Here is a 6,000-nt window from a genome sequence, read left to right as displayed (position 1 = left end):
TCCTTCCTTCTGAACTTCGTACACAGGCCCATTTGCATACTTGCGGGCAACTACACGATATGGCACAGCCTCCCACCTGCTTTCCAATTTTCCTTGAGGCTTCTTGACACGTACCAGCACCAGGTCACCTGGCTGCAATGGTGCCCTTTGCACCGGGGTCTTATCAGGATGAGAATTTTCTTGCAGACGCTGTCGCACCAATCGATGAACTGTCTCAAGTCTCTGCCGGTGTGCTCGCACCCAGGAGGCTGGATCTCTTGGAGGGAACCCATCCACATCATTTAACTGTAACTCTCCGACACTTCGCCCAGACCGTCCAAAGAGGAGGGTATAAGGAGAATACCCCGTTGTAGAATGGACCTGATTGTTATAGGCCCACACCATCTCAGACAAGAACTGAGGCCACTGTAACTTCTTGTCCTCCTCCAAAGTCCGCACCATCTGTAGCAGAGTTCTATTAAATCGTTCGCAGGCTCCGTTTCCTTGGGGATGGTATGGAGTCGTGTGCGACTTCTTTATCCCGTAGATACGTTGAACTTCTTTCATTACATGTCCCTCAAAGCAAGCCCCTTGGTCAGAGTGGATGCGTTGTGGACACCCGTACACTCGGATGAAATCTTGGCATAGGGCTCGAGCTGCTGACTCAGCGGTCTGGTCCTTGGTGGCGGTCACCACCGCAAATTTAGTGAAGTGGTCCACCATTACGAGGCAGTACTGGTGCCCACTGTTGGATGGGCCCACCATTAGGTAGTCTATCATGACGATCTCTAAAGGTTCCTGGGTCACTATGGTTTGCAGGGGAGCTCTTTGTTCTATTGCCTTATGGATCTCACAAGTTCGACATCTATGACATACTTCTTCGACCATTTGACGGAGAGCTGGACAGTAAATCAGTCGCTGTAGCCAACGAAAGGTCTTCTCATGACCAAAATGTCCATTCTTATTATGAGCCTCAAGAGCCAATGATTGAGCCAGTTCACTAGGCACCACGATTTGGTAACAAATGTCGATTTCAGAAGGCAGATATACCTTTCGGCATAGCACTCCATTTTTCATCTCTAACTTTTCCCACTGACTCAGGACTAATAGCATTTCACGGGTCAGCCGTTCTCTTTCCTCTTTACAGGGCTTCTTGCCTTTCTCAACACACTTGATCATTTTCGCCAGCCCCTCATGGGCCTGCTGTATTTGCACCCATTCCTGTAGTGAGGGGCCAAAGAAAGGAGCCGTTTCGGTCCCTTCCACTGCACACTGCATAGCAGTGACCAAGGCTTGTGAAAATCTGCTGAAGTCAGGCATCTCCACATGCTCCAACTCATGATCCACGTCTCCCCTGGGGGCCTGGGTAGTTACCCTAGAAAGTCCATCGGCATTTTGGTTCTCCGTCTTGGACCGATACTTAATGCGGTAATTGAACTTAGACATTCGGGCTATCCACCTCTGCTCCAAAGCCCCGAGCTTGGCATTTTCCAGGTGAGCCAATGGGTTGTTGTCAGTCAGTACTAAGACTTCAGCTCCGGTCAAATACTCAGAGAATTTCTCAGTCATGGCCCATACCAGTGCCAACAGTTCTAACTTGAATGAACTATAATTGTCAGGGTTTCTCTCAGAATCTCGCAAGGATCGGCTGGCATACACTATGACACGCTCTTAGCCATCCTGGAACTGAGAGAGCACCGCTCCGAGACCATACAGGCTTGCATCGGTATATAGCTGGAAGGGCAAGTGGTAATCAGCATACGCCAAGATTGGGGCCGTTGTAAGAGCATCCTTCAATGCCTGGAAGGCGTGTTCCTGTTCAGGGCCCCATTTCACTGACCGGTTCTTCGGACCCCCGGCGGTGCCTCGTAGGAGAGCATTAAGTGGCGCTGCTACTCTAGCAAAGTCCTTAATAAACCGTCGATAGTAGCCGGCTACTCCCAGGAACGCCCTCACTTCTCGCAGGGTAGTCGGTGTCGGCCAGTCTTGAACAGCCGCTATCTTGTCCCTTGACGGCCTCACCCCTTCTCCTGATACACAATGACCCAAGTAATCAATTTCAGATTGGAACAACCGACATTTACTGGGTTTCAGTTTGAGCCCATGTTCCCGCAATCGTTGAAATACTTGTCCCAACTGGCGGAGATGGTCCTCAAAGGTTGCAGAGTACACTATAATGTCATCCAAGTAGATGAGAGTGAATTCAAAGTTGAAGTCACCAAGACATTTCTCCATCAATCGTTGAAACGTTCCAGGTGCATTTGTCAATCCAAAGGGCATCCGGTTAAATTCGTATAGTCCCATGGGCAAGATAAAGGCTGTCTTTTCCTTATCTTTCTCGGCCATTGGCACCTGCCAATACCCACTAGCCAGGTCTAGTGAGGAGAAGTAGCGGGCTCTTCCTAGTGCTGAAAGGGACTCCTCAATCCGAGGTAAGGGGTAGGAATCTCGTACGGTGCAGGTATTCAACTTTCGATAGTCTACGCAAAACCGAATGGACCCATCTTTCTTCCTTACTAGTACCACTGGAGCTGCCCAGGGACTTTGGCTTTCTTGAATGATCCCATTCTGCAGCATCTGGGTCAACAGTTCTTTCACCTCCTGATACATCTGTGGAGGAATTTGTCGGTAGCGCTCTCTGATTGGAGAGGTGTCTCCTGTGGGAATCTCATGGTAGATCCCTGTCGTACATCCAAAATCTTCAGCATGACGTGCAAAGGTTGTGCGGTTTTCCCATAACAGTTCATCTACCTTCCGGATCTGTTCCAGAGAACACAAAGAAGTCTCTATCTTCATCTGTTCTCGAATTGCACCGCCATTCCATTTAGGGGTGGGGTTCTCGCCTTCCCCCATAGACACGGTTACGGCCCATTCACCTCGTTCAGCCGGCCTCAACTGCATCGGGGTCGCTTTCCTCACTTCCTCCGGAGTCACATAAAGGTTAGCCAGCAGCCTTCCTGGGGCTAGGTCTACACTCTGATCCTGAGTGTTCACACATCGGAGGGGTACTCTCCCATTGCGGACTACTGCCAAGGAACGGGCTACTAGCGGATCAACACTTCTTCCGGCTGTCGGCAGTGGTTCTATCAACACAGCTATGCCCTCTAGTTTCCTACAGGTGCCTACAGGCATGGACACTATCATCTCCCGTCTGGGTGGCAACGTAACTTTTGTATGCAGAGGGACCAAAATTCGAGCAAGAGGACACTGTGCATCCGAACTTTTCTGTAAGCCACATGTTCGGACCAGCCGCTGGAAGGCCGTTTGAGTAGGCCGATGGCTAGTGGTTTCTCTCCAATAACCGTGACCTTTCTTTTCAAAGAGAATCTGATCCAATTCTTTTAACACATTCATCCCCAAGATGACAGGGACCTTTACTTCATGTGACTCCTGTACTACCACAATGCCTTTCTTGCCTAGATCCTGGCCACATAATCTGACATTCATCCAGGCCACTCCCACCACCGGTACTGGTAACTGATTAGCTGCGACCACTCGTATGAATGTATGGGGATCATATTTCACATGTCGCTGAAAATACCGTTCGTAATAGTCTCTACTCAGGGTCGTTACTTGGGAACCCGTGTCAATCATCCCGGTAACCGGAATACCTTCCAATTCCATCTGTATGATGGGACTTGCAGCGATCAGATCCTCTTCAGGGCATTCTCCTCTCATAGTCTCCTCAGTTTCCCCTACTGCCCGCCCTACTGCAGCAGGGGATTTCAGTTTAACGGCGGTCTCTCATAAGCTTGTCGCTGCTCTGGACATCTAGCAGCAATGTGGCCCACGCGTCCACAATCCCAGCAGCGTATTTCCCGTCGCTCTGGCCATCGGTTTGGGCCCCTTCGGTAAGCCCCATCGTTCTCTCCTGAGAGTTGTACTACATTATTGGGACCCCTTCGGTAGGTCCTATCCTCATCCCTCCAGTAGGGTTGTGGGTGATGCTGACCTTCTTGGTGTGAACGGCCCACCCCTTCATCTCTAGTTTTCTGGAGGCCTGCAATTCTCATAGAATTCTCATTACAATTGGTTTGTAGGTGTTCCATTTGCTCTTGCAATTTCTGCATTACTGTAAGTATCTCTTTAACTGTCCCTTTTTCCACTGTTTCTGGGCCAGAGCTAGCCCCCTGCGACAATGTAACTCCAACTGCGGTCTGAGGCTTCTGAACCATACTATTGGCACGTGAGATGGCCTCCACCTGTACGTCATGAAATTTAGCATCAGTCTCCCGTCGTATAAAGTCCTGCATAGCAACAGTCAAGCTGCCATCACGGATCCCCAGAACAAATTGGTCACGGAGTGTCCGATCAGGGTTACAGAAGGCTGGTGAGCCCCCTCTTTCCTTCCCTTGAATATCTCGGAGCAGTTCTTGTAGGGCATTTGCATACTGAGGGAGACTTTCATTCTCCTTTTGTACCCTCTGAAAGAACCGTGCCTGCAGGGACCCCAGCAATGCGGTTTCTCCATAAATAGTCTCTAGAATCTGGACAACTTGCTCAAATGTCTGTCTTTGTTCAAATGGCCGCAATATCACTGTAGTCTTAGCATCTCCTTGTAATGTCAATATGGCTAGCTCTACTAGTACTTCTGGTGCGGTCTGGTACATGCGCTGTACCATTCGTATCTGCTCTGCCCACACACTCACAGACATATTATTGCCATCAAACTTTGCTAACTGACTCATTACAGCCCCTGCTGGCATTCTTCCTCCAGCACCATCCCTCCTAACGGGTGCGTCGCCGTCCATTCTGGTAAGCGGATCCTGCCGACTACGCCAATTTGTGAACCGAGAGCAAGGCAGGTGGTATGACTCCGCAACCAGAAAAGAGTGCGTACGCAGAAGTCAAGATTAAGAAAATTGCATTTACTATCAATTAATAAAAGCAGGTTAACAATAAAACAGTATGAACAATTCAAGTCAAATACTACAACAATTTCCACCTTTGCTGTGTCCGTGTTCGCGGTGCGGACACTAAGGAATAGCAGTCCCAGGAACTATCCCTAACTGACCCTAACTTTCAAGCGGGTGCGCACCCCCCTTATCCCAGTGGTCCAAGTGGACCTCTTACAGTTTGTGGAAGTGCACGGTGGGGCCCGATGTCGTCCTTTTCCTTTATAACCAGCGCAGGATCCGCAACAAAGAAGTCCTCCTCAGCAGGCCGGAAAACCAGATGGATATAATCCAGAATTTTACAGTGACTGTCCGGTACCTCGACAGCACTGTGAGTCTCTTTACTGTTTGGGGCAATCCACTCAGCCCAATGTCGGCTCCACAGGTTAGCTGCTGCACACAGTCCTTTTTAACTTGGCTTCACTAAATGCACGGTCTCTTTATACTCCGTCCGTCTCTAGACTGAAGTTCACACAGCTTGGCTGCACAGGAACGTCCTTTAGTACCTCCACACACGTCTTACACAGCACAGAACTTGCTTTCTATCTAGCCAAGATGGCAGCCGTTATCTCTTTAGTCCCTCTTCCTCATTCTTCCTGCTCACACTGAGGCAGGCTGACATCATAAGGGGCGTGTCACTTCAACACTTATGCTGTTTTAAAGAGCCACTAACACATTAATACACTTTCTCTATGGTAAACTTCAATGCAAATTGGTCCTATACTGCCATCTACTGACCAAACGAATACTGCAGGAATTTACATTTATCTGTATTACTGGAATAGCATTATACATTAAATTTTAACACAGTTTACCAGGATAATGAAACTTAGACACATTACATGACTGTTTCTTACAGTAGTGCCCAAGGAAGTCCATCTGTTTAGCGTGGGTGGGCAGAAGAAGAGGAAGAGGATGAGGAGATTGAGAGTGATCCTCCTGATGACGACAGCGAAGTCTTGCCTGTTGGTACTCTGGCACACAAGGCTGACTTCATGTTAGGCTGCCTTTCCCTCGACCCACGCATTATAGGCATTTTAGACAACATGGATTACTGGTTGTTCACCCTTGTCGACCCCTGCTACAAAGAGAACTTCTCATCTCTCATTTCTAGAGAGGACGAGCA

The sequence above is a fragment of the Bufo gargarizans genome, chromosome 2 (genome assembly GCF_014858855.1).
Source record: "Bufo gargarizans isolate SCDJY-AF-19 chromosome 2, ASM1485885v1, whole genome shotgun sequence".
In the NCBI taxonomy this organism is placed as follows: Eukaryota; Metazoa; Chordata; class Amphibia; order Anura; family Bufonidae; genus Bufo; species Bufo gargarizans.
The sequence above is the reverse complement of the archived record's forward strand: the minus strand, read 5'-3'. Positions refer to the sequence as shown.